The sequence below is a fragment of the Vicugna pacos genome, chromosome 16 (assembly GCF_048564905.1).
Source record: "Vicugna pacos chromosome 16, VicPac4, whole genome shotgun sequence".
Classification (NCBI taxonomy): Eukaryota; Metazoa; Chordata; class Mammalia; order Artiodactyla; family Camelidae; genus Vicugna; species Vicugna pacos.
The window spans coordinates 37,253,064-37,277,008 of record NC_133002.1 but is presented as its reverse complement, the minus strand read 5'-3'; the positions used below and the strand labels follow the sequence as shown (position 1 = coordinate 37,277,008).

Here is a 23,945-nt window from a genome sequence, read left to right as displayed (position 1 = left end):
GTCCTGCCCATGATACCAAAAAATCATGTGGGAAGTCCCCCAATTATACCACTAATTAAAAAACCCTTACCTGCAGGCCCTTTAAGACTGCTTGCAGCTGAAGAAAAACTAGGTGCTGGCACATTCTATCTAATGGAGTTCAATGTCCTGTCTACCAGACTACAATCCGCAGATGAGCAGATAAAATTTTTAGGTTAACAGTTTTCAAGTAAAAATTATAATCTCAGAAATAACAAAGTTTACAATCACAAAATCAAAGAGATGGGTCTCAGACTGAGATGAAACAATCATGCCCTTCAATACAGTCTACTGTTTCGAAGACACACTAGAATCTGTTTCTTGGACTTGAGATTGGTAGTTAAGCGGCAATGGATCAAGCAGAGAAAAGTAAATGACTACTTGAAATTAATCCAAATGTCAAATCCAAAGACACTCAATTTAACACCGAGCTTGCACATACTTTCAAGAACTAAAGCATTATTTAGTTGGGTTGCTATGTTAAATGGCAAACTACTATGACATAAAAGAAAACAATGGGTTATAACTGGCTGCAGACATTCTGATAACCAAAGTGAGTATTTATTGGTTACTGCCCATTCTTGACAGAAAAGTTTATCCAATCAGATCATGCAATGTGAATACTTCCAAAGGTAAGGAGTAGTTTGGGTTTTTTCCTATTGTATGTGCTTTTAATGAGCATGCACTCTAAACAAGGCACAGTAGTCAGGCACAGTCCAGCGGAGGAAATTTCTTGGTTTTCTATTGCTGCATAACAAAGTACCCAAAACTGATGTCCAATGTCTTTAAGCCTTCCACATAATTTATAATTAACCCAATCACTCCTATAAATATCTTATGTCTATAAACTTAGACTTTAACAAAGTTAATAAGCTAATTCAAAATATCTTTATATTATAGTTGGCAATAAAAATACTGTTATCCTCATTCTTTATTTTAGAATAAAATTACAACCTTTACTTCAATTCCTACCTTACTTGAAAGAGATGAAAACATTAAAAAGAAATTTAAGAAAAAATTTTAATACCATAGACACCTATAGTGAAAAATCATCATAATTTATTGGTAGAAAACAGACTAGATTGGAGGAAGGGTATAGCTCAGTGGTAGTGTACCTAGCATGCACAAGGTCCTGGGTTCAATCCCCAGTGCCTCCAGTAAAGATAAATAAATGAAAGCCTAATTATCTGCCCCCCTAAATAAGTAAACAAATAAATAACATTTAAAAAAAAAAGACTGGATCACTATAATTTGTAGACTCTTCAGATCCTTTCTTGGCTCTCTGTCTTCAAGTAGTGATAACCAAAGTAGGAGCAGGATGGCTAAATTTCATTTCATTTCATTTCTTTTTGGGGGGAGGTAATTAGGTTTGATTTTATATATATATATATATATATATATACACATACACATACTCTTTTTTTCCCAATAGAGGTACTGGGGATTGAAACCAGGACCTCATGCATTCTAAGCACATGTTCTATCACTGAGCTATACCCTCCCCGCAGGATGGATAAATTTAAATCCACCCATTTTCTTATTTGTCAGCTTGGTCAAAGAATTGGTGAGAAAGTTTGGAGAAATTTGTTAATATGAGATTCTGGCATTATAAAAAGTTCTAAACAGATCTTGTTAAAAGGATATAAGAGATCCACAGAACTCTGGAATAAACTCTGGATATATCTATTTCTTCTGCAATTTTTATATAAAGTAAAATTTACCTTTTTGTGTACAGTTCTGTGAATTTTGACAAAACTCACAAGTAACCACCACTACAATCAAAATACAAAACAGTTTTTGTGTGAATTTTAAGACAACCACAAGTTACTAAAGCACTTAATTTCAAAAGACAAGATTTCTAGCAAGTCAAAAGCAGGCAAAACAAAAAAAACAAAAAATCCAAAATTTAAACAAGGATTTACTAAAACAGAGGAATACTGGCCCCTCTCTTCTTGCTCCTGCCTACTAGCCAATCCAAATCACTACAGTCATTCCCATTTCATTAATTTTCATGGCTTCAGTTACTATATACATGGCTGGCTGCCTATCTCTGTACTGCAAACCAACTTCCTGCTATGGACGTTGGCATCTAAAATGGAGCAAGTCCAAAATGGAAGTCGATCTTTCTCCAAAAACGTAATTGTCTTCCAGTGATCCTACCATTCATCCAAATATTCAAACTAGAAACTTAGTAAGAGTTAGCCTTAACTTCTCATTCTCCCTCAGTTACCCCACCTCCACTTCCCATCCACCCCCAATTTAGTCAACCATCATATCAATTTTACCTCAGAAATACAACCCAAACTTGTCTCTCTTCATCCCCAGGACCAGCTTAATTCACTCAGGACAACCACCAGCTTCATTCGCTCAGGACATTAGTATACTGCAATAATACCTTAATTGCAATACTTTCTTGTTTCATTGCTGCAGAGTAAGCTGTTTTTATGCCACGGCATCTTTGCATGTTTCCTTCATCTACTCTAATCTCGTCAAGTAGGATTAAATACTTCCTTCCTCTTCATTCTCAATGTGTAGATCTCTTGCTGTTATAATTATTTGTCTCTCCCACGAGACTGAGAGTCCCAGGAAGGCACTTAACTGTGTTATATTCACCTTGGTAAGCCTAGTGTCTAGGAAATGCCTAGCAAATAGTAGGTGCTTAATAAATGTTTGAAAAACGAATGAATGAACAGATCATGATCCAGATAAAATAGCCTCAAATATCTTTACTTTCCTTTGTTAAGATTCATGCTTAACAAGTGATCTTTTACTTAGTACAACACAGTAATTACTAGTTGTCTCAGACAAGTTACTAAAAAAAAACTCTGTGCCGCAGACTCCTCACCTGTAAAATACAAGTAAGGATGCCTTTCTCATAGGTTATTGTGAAGATTAAATGAGTTAAATATACGTATAATGCTTAGAGCAGAGCCTGACACATAGCAAGTACTCAGTAAACATTAGCCATTATTATTATTTCTTTAATAATACTGACACTAGGAGGGGAATGGACTGAGTAGGTACATGTTTTCTAGGTCATGGAAAAGATTGTCCCTCAATGTATCTTAGTAAAACGGCATTCTGATTTTCATCTGTCAGCCCAGTATGAGTTTGGCTAACCACTTTTCTCTGAGACCAATCAACTCTGGTGCACTAAAGAAACAACTTCAGTGGCGAAACTGAGGAATGGACTCTAAACAGTGAAGACCCCAACAAGTTAACAGCATCCTGAGAAGGCCTGTCATAAGAGCTAGTCAGTCACCTTACGACCTTGGTTCCGTCTAACGGTAACACTGGTCAAAGGTAGTATACTTTAGGTGAAAAGAATGTGATACTAGGAGGGAGATACTTCAAGTATACCACAGATTAGCTATGAACATGATTGCATACTTTAAAGAGAAAATCTGAGTTTAAAAAAACTAGTCATTTCTCAATTACCCATACTAAAGGAGGTGAAAACATTTTACTTTGGAATGTATTATGTAATTTTTCCTATAGATTTATATCCAAAATTATATCTGGGATGAACTAATAATAACATATATTTACACAGCCTGGCCATATATTAAAAGACATCATGGGAGTGAATTCAAAATAAAAGAAGGAAGCCAGCATGAGATGAATTCCTACAGATAATTTATATGAGGATAATTTAAAACTGACTATTATTATGTACTAGTTCCTCTCAACCTCACAGTATCCTCGTGAGGCTCAATCTTAGCCACAAAATTCTTTCAAATGAAAATTTCTAAATGCCATTTAGAAATAAAAGGTGAGTACAAATGAGTTTCCAAAGGTGAATCAATCTAGACCTGGGAAGCAATGAATCATCCAATTGGAGATTTTTGCTCCCACAGATACGGGGGTGCCTAAGAAGCTAGAGGTGGGTATCAGACTAACCACAGGCCAATTTATTTCATAAAATCAAGGTATCTTGAAAGGTTATGTAACAATCTCAAGTGCCAGGAAGGACTTCAGCAACCACCCTGTCTAAACCCTTTGATTTTACAGAAGAAACTGAGATCCAAAAAAACTGCAACATGTCAGCTTTTATAAGTTGATTTATATAATAAAATGAATATCTAAGGGTTAGGAAGTTCATTTTTTAATATTTTCATGGAGATATAACTGACATACAACACAAGGAGTTGATATACATATATATTGCGAAATAATTACCACAATAAGTTTAGTTAACAACGATCATCACGCACAGTTATTAAAAAAATTTTTTTCTTATGAGAACTTTTAAGATCTACAGGAAGTTCATTATTAAATAATCAACTTATATCAATAAATAACCTATATTTCTAACAAAAAAGAGACTTTAATGTATTGTTTGCTTAAACTGGGCCACAAATTTGCTTTACCTTATAGTTCCCTACTGCACAACTTAAGATGTACCAAAAATAAAATTAGTCCTCTGGAACATAACTTAACTCCCGTAACAAGCCTCTCCACTACACCACAACAAGAACTCTCCTTTCCAGTTAGTCTTGCCGCATACTCTAACCTATTTGTCAGCTCATACACACAGATCATGTGCCTTCTTCAAATGTGTTCATACCATTCTGAAGGCCATAGACGTTCTCCTACCTCCTATTTGAATACTACTCTTCTGGATCCAGGTCAAGTTCCACCTTGCCTTGAAGCGTTTCCTAATCACCCTAGTCTACTCTGAATTCCCATCATACTTATTGTCACTTTCTTGGCAGTTAATAAATGTTACTCAGAATTGCTTACCTAATAATTAATACAGGATGCCCAGAATTGTAATTGTTCTCTGCATATGTTTTTCCCTACCCTCAAACTCTCTTTTGGTAGGTCCAGTGAGACCTAGGAATAGGTACTTTAAAAACAAAAACAAAAATACTTAGATGAGAAGAGGAAAATGGCTGATAGAAGAATAAAATTGATTTTTTCTTTATTAAAATATCCTTTAATGTTGTTTAAATATCTTTTCAACTATAAAGATACTAAAAGAATAAATAGGAGAAATGGAACATTGCATACCCTTTAAGACAGCAATTCTATATCCTAAGGAATCAATCTGATCAGTGTATAAAGATTTATGTATAAAGATACTTATCACAGCATAATGTATAAGCAAAAACTGAAAAAGGCAGTTCATTAGTAGAGAATTAGCCAAATAAAATACACACCCATACAATAGAGTTCTATGTAGTTACTTTAAAAGATTATTTTTAATGACATGAAAAACTTTAAGTTTTTTCTGTTTTTCCATTTCTCCATGGTTTAATAATCAGAAAAACCAAATATTTTTACTCTGAAAAAATACAGTGTAGATTTGAAATAATACACAACTCTTTATCACTTAAGGAGTGACACACTAGCTCATGAAGAGAAGTATAACTTCCCTGTTGTTGTCATGTTGTTTCTTCACGCCAGAAGTTTCTGAAATAATTTATCAATAACTTTCACTGAAGAGAATTTTCATTTATTTGTAGGACATTTCCATAAGTGGTGACAGAATGGCAACAATGAGTCAAGTCATCATCAAGTCAAGTTATATTCTAAAGATTAATGACCACGACCGCCACCACCATCCCATCATCAAACCAACAAGGCAGAGGGGAAATCCACTGATTTATTATCTCTGGTCAACAGATTTGAGTAAATGAAGATCAAGATGCTACTGTATCTTTTTGTTAACGGGATTTCAACTTCAATGGCTCCCATGGCCATTCTACTTCAGATGCTGATCCACGCTCTCATACCTTAGTAAGGGTCTCTTGGAATTCTCTCTACTTCCCAGATGTGAATTTCTGAGTTTTTCTCTCTGAACTTCTATTCCCTCTACCAAGAGGAAGGGAAGACTCAAGATGAGAAAACAAGAAAAAAAAGTGCAAAAGCCCTGAAGGAGGATCTAGCTAGGTATGTAAGAAAAGACAGTGCAGCTTGAGTATGGTGCACAAAGGAAAACACTGTACAAGAAATAGGCAGGTACTACATCACAGAGAGCCTAACAGGTCATGATAAAGACTTTGGATGTTGGGGGAGGGTATAGCTCAGTGGTAGAGTGCATGCTTTGCTGGGTTCAATTCCCAGTTCTGCCAATTAAAAAACAAACAAATCTGCCTAATTATCTCCCCACCCACCTGCCAAAAAAAAAACAAACAAACAACTTTGAATGTTGTTATTTTCATAAATTTTTCCACTCCCATGGTGAATCAAGTTTATATGAATAAAACCTATATCTATGTTTCAAACCTCACCTGCTCTTCCAAAACCCAATGCAATAGATTTAACTGCCTGCCTGCAAGGCAGCCTCTCCTAAATGTCAATACATACAAAGCCAAACACTATCTTTTCCCCAAACCAGCTCCTCCTGACCAATTTATTTCTGCTAACAGACTGATCATTCACCTAGGCTTCACATTTCAAAGCTATCTTTCTTTCCTTATCTATTGTTCATCTGCACAGGTCCTCAAATCTCAACCTATCTTTTTTCCCTAGTCGCAATGCCACTATCCCAGTTCACACTAGCACCAATTCTTGTTCAGGTTACTGGAACAGACTAACCAGTTCCCAGACTTTCAGTTCTTTCTCCAACAAATGTATCCTATATGATGTCATTTAGATACTTCTAAGACCATCAATAAGCAGATAATATACAAATTTATTATCTCAAGTTCTAACTTTACTTCAAGCTCCACTCATATACCTGCCTCCTTAACATATTTATACTTAGCCTCATGCATATCTCAAATTAAACATGTCTAAAATTGAACTTCTGATTTGATCTTCCCTCCCAATCCCACACTTACTCCTCCCATTTCTATCTCCCATTCCCATCTCAGTAGGTGGCACCTCTACCCATCCAACTGCTTGAGCCAGAAATCTAGGAGTCATCCCTGACACTTTCTTCTCCCTAAACCCCCATATTCAATCTATAATTAGATTCTTTAACATAGTTCTCAAATAATCTACCTCTCTCCATCACCTGTGCCACGGAGGCCCACCTGCAAAGATTCTTATTTAAGTGGTACAAATGCAGCCCAGGCGTCAGTTGTTTTACCAGCTCCCCAGGTGATTCTAACATGTGGCTAAGGTCCTGGACTCCTATGAACCTCTCTGAGCTTATTTCTACTACTTTCTCCCTTGCTCACCTAACTCCAATCACCTTGGCCTCCTTGCTGGTTCCTTGAATATGCCAGGCACATACATTCCTCCTAGCTTTTGCCCTTGTTACTCTCTCTGACTGGAGTTCTGGTTTATGCCTTCACCTTCTACTTCTACAGATATTTACTCAAATACTACCCTTGTAGTGATTTAGTGAGACATTCCCTGGCCATTCTATCTAAAATTGCAATGCCCACTTCCACCCCAACACTCAGTATCTCTTTCTCCAGCTTTGTTTTTCTCCTTGGGACTTATCACTTTCTACCATACCACATATTTTATTTATCCTGTTTATTGCCTGAATATGCACTTCAAGAAAGCAGGGATTTTTGCTGGTTTTGTTTGTCAACTATATCCCTAGCACCTAGAATATCATCTGGCACAAAGTAGGCACCTAATTAGTATTTAACTCTCAGCAAGGCCTTCCCAGATTCCCCCAATTAAATTTAAGCTCCCCATTATCCCCCAATAGTAAATTATTCCCTTCCTTCGTAATATTTACAGTAATTTGTAACTATATTTCACTTATTCATTGAAGCTCCTCTCCTAGAATGTAAATTCCATGAGAATAGGGATTTTCTGTTTGGCTCATCATTATATACAGCATTCCTCATGCTTAAGTGGCACAGAACAACTATTTAAAAAACAGTTGATGAATGAATCAATAAATGAATGAGGCCAAATAAATTTTCTGAAAGCACACTCTGATGTTATTTTTTCAATCCAAATCTTTCAAAGTCTCTGCATCACCTACCACATTAAACCCTGCCTGGCCTTCGTATAAGACCTGTTCTGGGCCAATTTACTTTCCTGCCTTATCTCCCATTATCCCATGTGTCTTTTGCATCAGCTACACTACACTACATTATTCATTATTTCCAGTACACACCCTATACTAACTCTGTACTTCCCCACCTCCACATTTTTGCTCATGACATTCTTTCTGTCTGATTTTCCTTCCTACTTCTGCCTATCAAAATTCCAGTCTTTATAAAATACCTACTCTTCAAAACCCAGCTCAAATGTAACCTTCACAGAAAGTCCCTCAACTCTAACTTTCCCAGTTGAATGATCTCTTCCCATTTTAAACACCTAAATATATAATACTGGTGTAATTCCGCACTCATTTCAGAACATACCCCTCCTCAACCTTTAGAAAACCTTTTGTTTATAGTCACTCAATAGATATTTCTTGAAATGAAGTCAGTTAACACCACTACTTCCTTCTCTGTCATAAAACATATTTAAATTGGGGGCTGGGGGCACTATTCTCTTCAACAAGACTCTTTAATGACCAAAAGATGAAAGCCGAAGTAGCAGATTTCCAGCCTTAACTTTCCCTTCTATGCCTTTTCTGAAAAGGTAAGACCTTCCCAAATACAATTTTTGGAGCTCAGATTTTTTAATGAATTCAACTGCCTGGAAAAAAAAGTTAAGCTGCATGTGCTACTATGATGACATAAATTCCATAAGCTATCTTAAAATGGGTTCCCCTAAGATTATGACATATTTGAAAGACTACCTCGTTGAAAATCTGAATACCTTAAATTCTGTTGTTTGAAAACAATACTCACTAAGAAAATACTTCTGTTCAACAAGAAATCTGAAACTTTCTATGATCTTTTAAGTATCCCATTCATATCTACATCATGTTAAGTGATATTAAGTAATGGTACCAGCAATCCAGTAAAGTTCCATCATGAAACACTTGTTGTACCTCAAGTAACAGACCTTTGTTTCCCTACCTACATCCTCTCATAAGGTTGTGGTTCCCAAAATGTAGTTCACAGATCCCTGGAGGTCCCTTTGAGTAAGTCTACTAAGCTGAAACTATTTTCATAACAGTAAGATATTGTTTGCCTTTTTTGCTGTGTTGACATTGCACTGGTGGTACAAAATCAGTAACAGGTATAACTGTTGCTGCCTTAGCATAAATCAAGGTAAAAGCATCAAACTGTGCTAGAGCCATATGTCTTTCACCACTATGTACTGGCGATTTTTTTTAAGTCAACTTCACTTAATGTTTTTGATAAAATTATAAATTTTATAATTTATTATAATAAAAATTATTAATTTCATTAAATCTGAACCCTCATACAGGTCTTTTAAGTATTCTGTGTGATGAAATGGGAAGTATGTAAAAAGCACTTCTACAGGACACTCAACTACAATGGCTGTCCGCAGGAAAAGCACTTGTGACTGAGTTGCGAGCTAAACTAACTGCTTTTTTCATGGAATCCTACTTTTATTCGGAACAAAGGGCAAACTGTGGTTATTCAGACATGAATATTCAGCAGACATTTTCTTGAAAATGAAGTGATTTCTCTCACTTCAAGAAAAGTAAGTGACAGTATTTGTTGCCAATGATAAAATCCGAGGTTTTAATAAAAAACTAAAATTTTGGAAATCTTGTAGGTGTTTGATTCCCAATACTTACAGATTTTTCTGATAAGGATGGTGATAACTTAATGTGGTTATTTTGATAGTGCATTATGAAATGTGTCATTTGGAAGAATGAACCAACATTGCCCAAACAACCAATGCATAACATTATAAAATCATGTATTGGTAAAAGATCTATTTAAAGGACAAGAAAGACAGAAGGATTTTAATGTAACAGTGACATCAATATGATTTTAGATTCCACACTGCAACCTAACTTACAAACTACTAATTGTCAAATTTTGGTGTAGTATGAGAGAATAATATGCACAACTGTCTGAAAATACTCCTTTTTCTAATTACATGACCACAGAGGCCATATTTTCTTCATACATTTCAATCAAAACAATCTATCACACCAAAAGGACATAGGGGTATGTACACATTTCATCCATGTTAAATTCTGGGTTTTGATATTGTTCTATAATTATGTAAGATTTTACCACTGGGGGAAACTGGGTGAAGGGTACATGAGATCTCTCTGACCTGTCTTTACAACTGGCTGTGAATCTGTAATTATTTCAAAATAAAAAGTTAAAAAAAAATCTATCACATCAGATTGAATTTGGAAGCAGATATGAGAATCTAGCTGTCTTCTATTAAGCTGGATGCCTAAGAGATTTGCAAAAATGTAAAAAATGCCACTCCTCTCACTAATTTTTTGAAGTTATTTTTCATATAAATACATTACTTATGTTAACATGAGATCTTTTTTAGAGTAACTAATATTTTTTAAAATGTTTTCTGTTTTAATTTCTAATTTGGTAACTATCAATAGACATACACCACACACAAAAAAGCTCAGTAATTTTTTTAAGAGTATAAACAGTCCTGAGATCAAAAAGTTTGAGAACCACTGCTTAAGAAAATCTGCCTCTGGCTCCAGCCACCCCCACAATTGCGGTTTGTACCAAACCCTCCCTCTGCTAACCTCAACCAGAGTTGAAACTGGGGCAGACGTCTTGTCCGGGGGAAACCAAGCCTTAGACTGACCAAATCAGATATTGCTCAGGAATCTGAATTAAGCTTCATGGATACTGAGGTCCGCTGAAGGTGGAACACTAGAGTGCATTATTAACTCTAACTGCTGGGGCCCTTGGAACTATTTTGGTGCCAGCCCTTTCTGAAGCCTGGTTGTCCAGCTTTTCCTTAGATTCTATGACATATAAATCTTTAATTTGAGCTATTCTAAATAGGCTTCTTTTCCTTATGATCAAGAAATCCTTGACACCATAAAACCTCAATGCCGTTACCAAAAGTATTTTATTTGATGTCCTTATCTGAGACACCAAATTACAACAAGGTTCTCTTCCATTTGAATACCATATCCCTATATAAAAATAAGTATCACTCCAACAAAACTAAGAACTGAATGGAAACTGGGGGCTTATTCAGAACAAGAGACAAACCTAATGACCAGCTGCTAAGATAAGGGAGGCTGGATTTTTTTTAACTCAGTTTTGGAGAAGGCCATTATATATCACGTAAATATAATTAAGATAGCAAATGGCTTCATTAAAATATACCAATCTGACAGGGTTTTTCAAGGAGGATGATGAACTGAAAAAGAACAAGGTAGTGAGACCTGCCCTACCAGGTGTGAACAATTATTATGAATCTATGATAATTAAGGCAGTGTAGTACCAGCACAAGATGTGCAAACAGAGTGATAGTACAGAATATAGAGAATACAGATACAAACCCTCATATATTTAGAAACATGTAAGTGGTAATACAAAGTAGGAAGGGGCAGACTTAACTTTTCAATAAATGATGGTGGGATACCCAGCTAACCTTATGGAAAGAAAATTAAATCTCTACTTTGAGGTTATACTTATGAAAAAAATTAGATCCCTACTTAACACCAAACGTCGAATAAATTCTAGGTGGATTAGAGACCTAAATGTGGAAAGCGAAACTGTAAAACTTGTAGAAGAAAATTCAGGATGTAACTACTACCTCGAAAAAAAAAAAATACACCATAAAGGAAAAACATAATAAATCTTACTCTGTCAAAGTTTAAAACTTAGTTTCAATAAAAGACAAAGTTAAAGAACAAATTTAAACATACCCATTAGGATGGCTACTATTGAAAAAAAAACAGTAAATAACGTATGTTGGTAAGGATGTAGAAAAACTGGAACCTTTGTTCACTGTTGGTGCAGCTACTATGTTAAACAGTATGGAGGTTCCTCAAAAAGATAGAATTGCCATATAATTCAGCAATTCCACTTCTGGGTATATACCCCAAAAAACTGAAAGCAGGGTCTCAAAGAGTTATTTGTCTACCCATGGTCTACCCATGGTCATAGCAGCATTATTCACAATAGCCAAAATGTGGAAGTAATCCAAGTGTCCATCAGTGGATGAATTGATAAACAAAATGTTGTATATACATACAATGGAGCATTATTCAGCCTTGGAAAGGAAAGAAATTCTGACATATGCTACAATCTGGATGAACCTCATGGACATTATGTTAAGTGAAATAAGCCAGATACAAAAGGATAAATACTACATGATTCCATTCAATGAAGTATCTAAAGTAGTCAAAATCATAGAAACAGAATTACCTATTTCTAAATGTCAAGAAAAAGATTATGTAAATCAAATTAAGGAGATGAATGATTACATATATATATCTTTCTTTTCCCCCTACAAATAAATAGATTGACAGGAGGAATTAGAGGCTTTCAGAGAACTACTGCAAGCCCTTCTTTGACGTTGCTGCTGCCACAGCAGGAAGATTTATGCCAACAGCTTCTTAGAAAGTAACAGTCAAGAATAAAAGGTCTTACCTAAATGTCCATCGACAGATGACTGGATAAAGAAGTTGCGGTATATTTATACAATAGAATACTACTCAGCCACAAAAATGATAAAAATAATGCCATTTCCAGCAACATGGATGTCCCTGGAGAATGTCATTCTAAGTGAAGTAAGCCAGAAAGAGAAAGAAAAATACCATATGATATCATTCACATGTGGAATCTAAAAAAAAAGACAAGTGAACTTATATATAAAACAGAAACAGACTCACAGACATAGAATACAGACTTGTGACTGCCGGGGGGAGGAGGGTGGGAAGGGATAAATGGGGAGTTCGAGATCTGCAGATACTGACTGGTATATATAAAACAGATGAACAAGTTTATACTGTATAGCACAAGGAAATAGATTCAATGTCTTATAGTAGCTTATGGTGAAAAAGTGAATATATGTGTGACTGAGGAATTGTGCTGTACACCAGAAATTGACACAACATTGTAAACTGACTATAACTCAATTAAAACAAAAAAAGGAAAAAAAAGAATTAAGGTCTTACAGTGACCCTATCACTCAGACCACACGGGCTCCATCATGGCCCAGGTGTGCCAGAAGTTCTTCTAGTTCCTGCAGGCCAAGCCATGCAACTCACTTGTCAAAGTGGCCCGGTGTCTCAGCCTCATGCTGCACAGCCTTATGACCCCTAGCCTCCCTTAGCTAAGCCTGCCTTGCCCAAAGGTGGGGTGGCACTGAAGGCCAGCAGACAGGCCGAGGCCAAATCAGGGTCATGTCTGCCTTTTACCTGCTCAGGCTCCCACTTCTGGGGTGTTTGACAGGTGTAGCCCTGGCTATGGTCAATAGGTTGCGGACGCCAGCAGGTTTAGGCTGGGCCCAGAGTGGGTATTCCACCTTCTTGGGTTCTGCCATGCCTGGAGCATGACCCCCTTCCAAGATTGTGACACCATCTGTGTTAAATTTTTCATGTTCTTTTTTACCTCCAATCTGAATCTTTTTGATTTTGAAAAACATTGAGAAATTCAATTAAATGCTTTTGGAATAAAGAGAGGAATAAAGGTCTTCACAGTCAAGTAAGAGTTACTGTCTGAATGTTTAATTCTTACTCTGAGGTCTGCATCCAGCTCTCCCAAAGCAGCATGACCAACTCTGCCACACAGAGCAACCAGATGACTCCTGCCAGTTCTATTAAAACATGACCATAGTTGTAAGAATGAAGGCCCCAGTGTTTCCTAAAAAAGCTAAACTTTAGAATCTTTTTTCCTATAATGGGGGCTTGTCAAAAACAAAAGTAAAAGAAGCTACTGGATCTTAGTAGCAAATGTGTCAGCATAGCCTTTCAGAGTGATTCACTGTGACTAAAAACAAACACAAGAAACAGGTGTGCTTCCCTGAATACACAACCAGAATTTAATATGGAGTCAGTATTGTTATGAAATCAGGTTGAGAATAACTTTTATAAAAATCTGGATGTAAATATTGACAAGATGGTAAAAAGTAAAGTGAATTTCAGATGAATATCAGAATACTGTTACCGTCAGGCTTTGAGTAACCTGAAATCAGTAAATTACTCAAAATACCACTCAATGGTTAGAATCCTATAAAACATTTTCTGCTAAGGTAGGAATTAGTCCAGTCCCTAAAACAGCTTTAAAATGCAGTTGCACTGTATTTTTCATTTATATTAACCTTCATTAGTGTGACGGATTTTCAAAAAACACTGTGGATGTACTGACATTTTTGAGTCTACAGTACATGACAGAAATCCACAAGATTCAGCACTGTTTGAGACCCTGTGTTAAGACAGCTAGATATCAGAGTTCATGGCCTATCTGAAATTTTTCCCTAATTAAGAACAATTTGTCTCTTTTTTGTGATGAAAATCTAGTGATAATGAAAAAAAAATGTTATTACAGCATAATCTTATGTAACACTCCAAATCTGTTGGAGAAATTTGTGTAAATGAGGAAAAGGGAGGAAAGACAAACACATTCTTGTGCATATATACACAAAGATGTTTTTACATAACAATCAAAACCTTATATCTCCAAGATAATATATACAAATTATCAGTCTCTAAATTTTATTTTCTGTACCTTTCATCTCAGAAAAAAAGCAAGGTTGCTCATGAGAGAAGATATCCCCCAGTCTCTTCTATAATTAACCTTACACTAAGGGTGTGGGGTTGGACATGGTGGGGGTGTGGGAAGCAATGCTCTCTTCAGAAATACTACCTGTATTTCACAAAGAGCATTCAAGGTAAGGAATCTGTGAGATCTAAGATCCAGAATCCAGCAATGGCACAGAAATGTCAAACACTAGGCACACTGTGTTCAAAGAAAGGCATCTTTAGTTTTTAGAATTTGGTTCCAGAAGCTCTGCAGGGCGATGAACAACATAATTTATTAAAAAGGAAGAAAATGTGATATATATAAAGGTACAGACATGAGGGGACATCTGGGACAAGAAAAATACAAAGTGATCCAGGGACTTCTTGTACCAGAAGCACTCATACACCAAGCTTAAAGGGCTTCCACAGGTCAAATATAGGACATTTTGAGCATCAACAAAAAGGTCCATAACTGTTAGCAAAAAAAAAAAAACCCCAAACAGACTAAATTAAAATCCATGAGTTTATAATGCTACTAAAACAAAGAGAGCAAGAAAAAGAAACAATTCATTTCCTATCATTAGAGGTGTTTATTATATATCCTTATTCAGAAAAATTACTGAAGGGAAAACTAAGAATTTACCTTAACTTTTGGGAAGAAATTATAATTTATTCCTGATTGATGAGGAAAATCTTAACAGAAGATTAAAGGCTAATCAATGTTAAAAAAAAAAGCAGAATTAGAAAATTACCATTTTGTAATAAACAAAGAAATAACCATCCACACAAGGATGGTCATCAGGTGAAAGGCTGCTGGAGAAGAAGTTTAACAAGCCACTCTACAGATTACTTGCAAATTACAAAAGGGAAAAACGTCTTTAAAGTGGAGAGATCTGATATTTATCATCTTGAACAAATGATCAAACAAACTCATCATCATTACATTATGACATTACGTTTCTCTTATTGTGATGCGACCTGGAATACAGAGCATAACCTATGAAGTATTTTTACCAAAAATGTTTAACCTGAGTCTAACCAAGCCTTTAGACTTCACTGCCAGTTTGTAGGAAATACAGGGATATGGAACAAATTAAATGAAACTGTGAGGAAACAGTTAGAAATTCCAGAAGTGGCATATTCTACAAGACAAATGGCCTGGTCTCTTCAAAAAGGCAATTATCATGTGGCTCCTAAATAAAGCGTTCTAGATTTAAAAAGAGACTAAAGAGACATGTTCGGAGGGGAAAAAAAAAACAAGCAAAACCAATTGCTAACAAGTGTTATCCTAGAGACAACTAGGAAAATCCGAACTGGATATTAGGGTTAGTAAAGTATTGTTAATTGCCTTAGCTATGATAATACATTGTAAGAATAATTAAGTAAAACAATGTCTTTATTTTAAGAAGATGCATCTACCTCATGGAAGATGCAACTAAAAGGAAATGTAAGTACACCTGGGCTAGAACATACCCAAATTAACTAAACTAAAATTAAAACAAAGAAGATGCATCTAAAATATTTAAAGTATTAAGGTGTCATGATGTCTACAACATAAACATACACTATATACAAACACACGTATAAAGCAAATATAGCAAAACAACTGTTGAATCTAGGGAATAACTGGTATAAAGGTGATAACTGCACTATTCTTTCAATTTTTCTGTATGTTTAAAATTTTTCACTTAAACAGTTCTAAGAAAATGGGGTGGGAGGGCTCAAAGGCACTTCCTCCAGGAAGGCCTCCCAAATGAACTCTCCTCTAACATTATTCATCTCTTTACAAAGTCCTCTCAGCATAGAACACAGTATATTACTGTTCTTATTCTGTTTACTATTTGTTCTCTTATTATTTCATATATTCAATAGACTTGGTTTTCCAACAAAATTGTAAGCTCCTTCCAGCACAGACATCTTTTAATTCTTTTCAACTTTCTCACAGCTCATAGTGAAGTATCCATTTTGCAACTAGCAGACTTTTTTTTTAAAGTACCAGTAGCAATATTCTGTGTAGGCACTCAGTAAGCACCTTAACTAATTGGATTAGCTTTTCAATTCCTCAACAGAATGGCAGTTCACTTGTATAAACAATTCTGAGTCACAGCTATCAAAAGGATATCATCAAACATCACTTATGGGCTTACAGAATTTCATATAGAGAAATTAGCATCAAGAGTTAAAGGAAGAAATTAGAAAATAGGTTTTACATGTCTTCCTAGCACTGCTAATGGATTTGCCGAGTTATCTAGGCATACGACTTTATTCTCATGATATTATTCTTCAGTACTACAATATCTTCCACCACCACCTTCATCTGAAAATCAGTGACAGTATTTATCCATAACCCCTGGGTGTAATGAAGCTTTATAAGCTACAAAATGAACTTTAAAATCTTAGATAAAAGAATGCACAAAGATTTTAAAAATCTGATAATACAATGTTGGTGAAGAAATAGGAAGACTCATACACTGCTGGCAAGAATATAAATTAGTACAACCTCCAAGGAAAGCAATTTAGCAATATCTAGCAACATTAAAAATGCATATATCAAAAAAAATGCATATCTCCTTCCACTAGGAATTTATCCAACAGACACCCATGTGCATAAAAAGTACAAAGAAGGAATTAATTGTAGCACTGGAAACAACCTAAATATCCAATAATAGGAGCTGGTTGAAAGATAGCACATCTATACAGTGGAATACCTGCCATCTTTCAAAAAGGGAGAGGTACTCTACATACTATAATGGAATGATAGCCAAGATATATTAAGTGACAAAAGCAAAGTGCAGAAAAACAAATATAGTATCTTACCATTTGTATAAACAACAAATAAAAACAAAAATACCAAAGCATATTGTATATGCTTGTTGAAGCACTACCTCTGGAAAGGTAAACAAGATACAGGTAACAATAGTTTCCTTTGAGGGAGGTAACTAGATGGACAAAAGGAGGACAGTATTAGAAAGATTTTTCCCTTTCTGTGTAACTTTTTAATTTTATTTCATATGTATGTACATGCGTTACCCAGAGTTATTTTTTAAACATGGCTCTACACCAACTCGAATTATTTAATGAATACTTATCTTAATCCCAAAAGCATCTCATGCCTTCATACCATAAAAATTTTAAATAAAACCAGTAAATTCAACCAGATGAAATGTTTCCAGATAAAAACAAAAGCATCTGAGATGACAGAAGCCTACTGAGAAGAGAAACGGACATTTATTACCTCCATAGCTTTACTTCAAGGTTTTATCAGAACCTGATGGGAGTGTGGATACAGGCAATATTAAACATCTCCAAGCACCAAAGCAACTACTCTGAAGACCTCTACAAGGAGAGGTCCCAAAGTACCAAATGGACATCAATCACTCCCACCCTAAGTGTCGGGTTGTCACAATAACTTATACTCAGTCTTCACACAGGGAAAAAAGAAAAAGATGAGTCTCCAGCTCTTTTCCAAGATACTTGAAGATATATGCCCTCCAAATTCCTGTGCTTCCTCTGTGTCATCTCTTGGCTCCAGCTGTAACCATGGCAACATAAAACAGCACAAAAGACAGCTGAACCATGCAAAGACCAGAGTTAAATGGGGAACTGAAAAATATATATACTTTAAGGCCTAAGAACATAAGGTCCTAGAGTTAAGAATGAGACCAAAAAAAAAAAAAAGCATTGAGAGAAGAATATCAAAGAAAGAATACAAAGGAAAGGGAAGAGAAAATAAGGCTTACTAATAATGTTTCCCATTCCTAATTATCCAGATAGGAAACAAGGCTGGCAAACGTAACTGAAAAACAGAAAATGTGCCTCTACCCCCAACAATTCAGCTATTCATTTCAATGTTATTCAGCAAACCTTTTGCTTGTAAGAGTTTATCATTTCTGCACCCTTTTCTGATGGCAGAAGCAGCAGCAAGTATCCAAGAGTGGCAACACAGGAGCAAACTGAGGGACCACATATAATCTGCCAACTGAAAACCCAGGTTGTAGATTAGTGAAATACCACTGTACCTTAAGTTCCTCTTTTAAAATTGCTCTTTGCAAATGTGAAACAAACATCACTCTTGTTACTTAAAATTAAAACTTCCACTGGGTAAGTTACTGTCCACCAATAGTTTCAGACTGCTTCTGTTTTCATCTGCTGAGCATCAATAATGTACAGCTAAAACAAAAGTGCTAAGGAAGTTCTTTTTACAAAAAAAAAAAAAAAGAGGCAAATAGGTCACAAAGTAGGAGGGCTGGAGATGAGAGAACCCTGATGTCTTAATTTACAGTTATTACTCTAAGTCTTATACTCTTTGCTCTTTATCTTTACCTTAGCTAGTCCTGTGACGATAATTAATAATTTTACTAATAGGAAACTCCCCTTACTTTCTTTTTTATGACCCCAGTTCTCTTTAGAAAGGCTACCAAAATCCCCTGCCAGAATAACTGAATGGGTTGGGGCACTTACTCCTATATATCAGGGAGGTTTGCATTAAAGATACAGCATGACGCTGGGAGTACTCGAGGGAAAAAAAGTAATGCTAGAACAAGAAGTTGCAGTGACACTTTCAAAAGAAGGGTCAGCATGGGGCATGTAAGCTCTGGGAAGCGTCTGTAGCCTAGGAGTCTCTAGGACAACATCAGATGCGAACAGTGCTTTGTCAACGCACTCAAAAACTTATATTCTCCCTTTGGGGAAGGAGAGCCAGGCTCACTACACGGCAGCAAGTCTAGCTTACTGCCTGGGAAGAAGGAGGGCGCGTGGTCAAGGGGCTCTTTATCCCGCAGGTCCCTGCAACATAGCGATGCGCATGCGCCCCGAGGGCAGCGAACAAGCACCCCTAGCGCGTTCACACTCGCGCATGCGCAGTCACCCATCTCGCCGCAGGCGACAGCTCACTATTTGGCAAGGGGGATGGGGCTGGGAAAATTATGGGGGTGCGGAAGGCAGGGGGCGCGTTTGTGTCTCCTGAATGCTTCGGATTAGGAGAAGGAACGGTTGATTAGGCTCTGGCATTCGCAGGCCACGTAACCCGGGATGTGGGAAATGGGGCAGAGAAGAGTATATGTGTGGCGCGGAGGGGAGGGGGGGGAGGACTGGGGGGGTCAGTCACCTCTAAGGGAGACGCCCCCCCACTCCGACAGGACAACCCTCTCCCTCGACTCTCCTCCCCCCACTCACCTGAGAGCGGCGGCGACAGCTGCTGGTCCCCGTACCCCTGCGCTCGCCTCATACTGTCCGCAACATCCGGGACCTGCGGGACCGCCGATACACAAATACACACACACACACTCGGAGCGCGCACACTCACACATACACACACACACCGAAACACACCGGCCGGGGCGTCATGGCGTCAGCACGCCGACGCAGCCAGCGCGTACCCGTCGGGCTCCACCCCGCGCGGCCTCCGCCCCCCCTCTACTCCCCTCCCCTCCCTTCTCTGGTTTCTCCTGCCCCTCCTCCCTCTTCCTCAAGACTCCGCCTACCTTCCCTAATGCGCATGCGCCCCGGCGTCTAGCCTGGGCCCGGGGATTTGGGTGGAAGGAGGGGCCTGAGAGGAAAGAGGCGGGAACTCGGAGGGGGTCGCGTGTAGGGCGCGATAGGCTGCGTTGAGGTGCGAGGACCAAATAGAGGCACGCCAAGGGGGTGGGGGAGTCTTGGTGGGCGTAACAATAAAGGCATTTAACAACGGCAACTTAAATTTGCAAGCAGTATATGGATTACTAACAACTTTTACATACATTACCTTATTTTTCCTAACCCACTCTGTCAGTAAAATATCTTGCGATAATGTTAGAGACTCTTAAGAAACTTTTAAAATTTAACATTTGGAAACAAACAAGACAAGACGGACCATCCTGAGGGAAGGCGAGGATATGGGCGGCTTAACTGAAAGGAAGCTGATTCAGTGACAATTTGTTTTGGACACCTGGTTCCCAGTCAGCCTCACATCCTAGCTTCCAAGGGCTATCATTGGTTCCTGAGTTGAGTAAAAGAAAAATGTCTCAGAGCATCTTCGTCTTGGAAGAAAAAAGCCATCTCCACATAGGAGTAATAACATCAGTGATGGGATATTTGTTATTGCTACAATTCCTTCCTTTGGCTTAGACTTTAAAAAAAATTATTCTTACTGAACCAAGCAAAATAATCCCGAGCAGGCATTGTCTCTTTTCCACACTGAGTTTGTATCATTACGTAGACACGCACACGAATCCTAGAGGAGGCGTTGCATCCAAAAGGGCAACCAGATGAACCTGTGGATCATGGGGTGACAAAGTATGGACCCTGCCTTGGGGACAGCTACCGGAAGCTCTGCTTCTGTGGGACTGTCTCCAGGAGACAGTGCTCACTGTCTCCTGCCACATGCGTCCTGGCGCCAGGTGGCTGGTGAGTCTGTTCAGCAGGGAAGTCTGGAAGCCCATGAGCAAAGCAATAGGGGAGGCTGACAGTGTCAGGCTGCCTTCCACTTTCAAATACACATGCAGACCCTATAATCTCACAGCGTTAAATGTCCTAGGAATCACAGACAAAACACTCCAAACTCCTAAAGCTTATCCAGCCGGTATTTCAGCCAAAATGATCAAGAAATGGAGGTCCTAAACTCAACAGCGACGTGGCTCCTGTGCCTGCCCCACTTGAAACAAAAAGTGCTTTTGTCACCTATTGGGCTGATGCTTGAAACTTTCCAATTAGATTTCACTCATAATCATCAACAAACATTCATTCCTTTAGCTACAGCCAGCAAGGTTTTTGTCCTTGGGAAAATGCAGAGTGCCCCACAGGTAACCCAGTAACCAGTTACAAGTCACTGATTCTTAGTGTCACTGAGGCTGTTCAGTTCCCATTCTCTTGACTTCAGATTTCACAGGATAGCAGGGAAGAAAGAAAAGGGGTACCCTTAGGAGGAAGGAGCATGGAGGTGGGGAAGGGGAACAGAAGGAGGAAATTGGAGGCATGAACAACACACTTCAGGAACCTCACAATCGAGACTAATCATTACAGTTTAGTCAGATTCTGACTGTGACCTAGGAAGTGACTCCTTGGAGCTACTGAATCTGTGCCAGCGGCTCCTCCAGGCTGGCCCTGACTCTCCAGAGATCTGGAAGGATATAAGAGTTCTATCCCCATCTGTAGCCTGGTGTGATAGATAGCCTGGTCTACTGCAGGGACCATACCGCCCACCTGAGATGTGATCCCACCAGCCTCTGTACAAAGGACTTTGATTTGATGTGGATCTGATTAAATGACTGTAGATGTCCTTGGAAGCACTGTGTGGAAGAATTTTAAACAGCTTCTCCTTTTTAATATGCACTTCCTCTTTGGTTTTAATTATTTTGTTCCTACATTTTCCCTTTCAATTTACTAAAATCTAGAAATGTAATTAGAGCAGAGGCTAGGCTCAGAGAAAGCTGCCAGGATTTCTACAGCATGATTAAATATACTAGGCATCCCTTTAGTGTGGGCCTGAAAAATAGGATTCTCATTATTATCCTTCCCTTATCCAGGAAAGAATCAGCACCATGTACAGATATGGATTTATTGAAAATGCAGCACTAATTAAAAACTCACCCAGCCTCTTGACGAGGTTTGGGGGGAAAAATGCAGTTATTTAATTATTTCCTCCATTTACTGCTTTGTTGTTTTAATCACAATAAGCAAGAAGCCCCCCTCATTCTTCTGTCCTCAAAATAAAATTCTTCCCTCCCCTCATGAGAGAATTAATGAGGCTTTTATCTATGCAACAACAGTCAAGCTTACAATGGCACCAATTCAATTCACTGCTCTTTGTGATGGTAGGAAACGTGCAGAACTCGTTTTCTTAATCCAAAACACAAATGACAAAGTGTTCATTGGCCATCATGAGCCAGGTCTGGGCAAGGAATCTGTCCCAAAAGGCCCCTGGACGTCTGGTATTTATTCTGCCAACGAGGCTCTTCAGCTCCATGTTATAGTCCAATGGGCAAAGGCATAGTTTCCCTTGAAAGAGTAGGGGAGGTAGAGGCAGGCAGGAATAAACAGATGATGGATATATGGATGGGAGATGGATATGCAAGAAGGAAGATCCTTAGTAGGGGCACAGTCCTGTCTAGAGGAACAGGGAGAGATGACACAGCCTGGGACACAGGTGTAAGACCATACACAAGGAAGCATATCAACAAGAGCATGCTGCTCAGGTTAGATTTCATAGTGAAGCAGCTGTGGCTTAATGAATGAGCTCCAGCCTCCTTGTCTGGAGACTCAAGTTCAAACCCAGCACTAACACTTAACTACAGTATAAACGTGGACCAACCGCACCCAGCCTCAGTTTTTCCATACAAGCAATGGAGAAAATAATGCCCACCAAAGCATATTATTGTGAGGATTAATTGAAATAGTATTTGAACATAGCACAGTCCCTCTACATAGAGGAGAGTAGACTCCACTTATTTGTGGATGTGTTTCTGAACTTGGATTTGGGGGTAAGTGTTCATATTCCTGCTGCTCTTCAAGCCCTGCTCTAATCTGTGTGCCATCCTTGCTCCTTTGCTCTATGCCTTTCTTTAGAATTTTTCAAGAAGCATGGAATCAAGGCAACAGCACAGATTTCTCAGCCAGAAGACTGAAACTTGCTAGCCAGAGTCCCTGAACAAGCTCTCTGATCTCAGAGTCTGTTTCCCCACAGATCGGTCAGGTTTCTGTTTGCAAGAACTGCCCCAAAGCTAGCTATATCAGCCCAAACTGGAATTTACTGAAGAAATATTTCTGGTTCCTAGAATTGACAGGAGTTGAAGAATCAGACTTGGAAATTCAGCAGAAACCAAGAGCTAATGAAGGAAGAATGACAATCTTCTTTAGCAGGACCTTCTGGCTGGAAAACCTAATTGCTGGGCACCGCTTTGAAGTACTACCAGTAGACGCATGGTCCCTGCTGCTGCCAATGCAAAGGACATCTAACCTTCCACCCATCTTTGTGCTTCATGCTGCAAACCCAAAGTCCAAGCAGCAGCACCCTGGTGACCAATCCTAGACCACATCCTGGACCCTGACCATCATGGGAGGCAGGGGTGGTGTAAAGGGCAGGGGCAATGAAGAAAGGTCTCACTGCCATGGTGTCCACCATGTGACGGTCGGCACTTTTCTCACTGGCACTATCTGCAGCAGAATACTCATCCCAATCAGGAAGCAGATCAGATGCTGGATGGCAAACACTTCCACTGTGAAAAGGGGCATTCACCATAGAGTAATAAGCAGCATTTAATGACATATTTGTTCAAAAGTGCTTGGCATACAAGACATGGATGCAACCTAAATGTCCATTGACAAATGAATTTATATATATATATATATATATATATATATATATATATATATATATATATATATATAATGGAATATTACTCGGCCATAAAAAAGAATGAAATAATGCCATTTGCAGCATTACGAATGGACCTAGAGATTACTATCAAGTGAAGTA

General features: G+C 38.1%; 1 protein-coding gene and 1 long non-coding RNA gene across 6 annotated transcripts in view; one reads left to right on the top strand and one right to left on the bottom strand.

The window, feature by feature from the left end:
• The window catches only part of SPOP (speckle type BTB/POZ protein), a 63,382-nt gene extending 43,507 nt beyond the window's left edge, over nucleotides 1-19,875 (bottom strand). For 2 of the 5 annotated variants that reach the window (XM_006218637.4, XM_006218638.4), the window contains exon 1: nucleotides 19,670-19,873. The gene's annotated coding sequence lies outside the window, so the exon portion shown is untranslated. Of the gene's footprint in view, nucleotides 1-19,669 lie in introns of all 5 variants that reach the window. The other 3 variants (XM_015251470.3, XM_072938903.1, XM_072938904.1) reach the window with 3 other exon arrangements.
• LOC140686127 (uncharacterized) lies at nucleotides 587-9,471 on the top strand. The gene is made up of 3 exons (XR_012059658.1): nucleotides 587-650; nucleotides 5,487-5,913; nucleotides 9,262-9,471. It is a non-coding gene; the product is annotated as an uncharacterized lncRNA (long non-coding RNA).
• Nucleotides 19,876-23,945: the final 4,070 nt, after the last annotated feature.